This window comes from Octodon degus, unplaced genomic scaffold (assembly GCF_000260255.1).
Source record: "Octodon degus isolate 3935 unplaced genomic scaffold, OctDeg1.0 scaffold00019, whole genome shotgun sequence".
Taxonomy (NCBI): domain Eukaryota; kingdom Metazoa; phylum Chordata; class Mammalia; order Rodentia; family Octodontidae; genus Octodon; species Octodon degus.
In genome coordinates, this window is record NW_004524595.1 from 21741135 (window position 1) to 21741660 (window position 526).

A 526-nucleotide genomic window follows, 5' to 3' on the forward strand; every position below is an offset into this window, starting at 1 on the left:
GACATTAAAAAAATATGGGCAGAAGTAATAGCAGAAAACTTCCCAAATATGAGGAAACAATCTGATGTTCAGGTAAATGAAGCATACAGAACGCCTAGTAACCTCAGCACAATGAAAAACACAGGAAGACATATAATAGTCAAGATCCCAGAAATTCAGCACAAGAATAATATACTGAAATCTGCTAGAGAAAAGAAGGGGATCACATTCACAGGAAAACCCATCAGAATTATGGCCGACTTCTCTTCACAAACCATGAAGGCAAGAAGAGCATGGAGCAGAGTACTTCAAGGTCTCTATGAAAACAAATTCCACCCCAGACGACTATGCCCTGCAAAACTCTCTTTCAAGTTTGATGGAGAAGTGAAATAATTTCATGACAAAGAACAGCTAAAGAATTTCATGATGACAAAGCACAACACTACACAGGCTACTGCAAGATGTTCTAGAGAGGGACCAAAATGATCAGAACTCCACGAATGAGATCAGAAGCAACCAACTAAATAGGGCAAGCAATTAAACACAG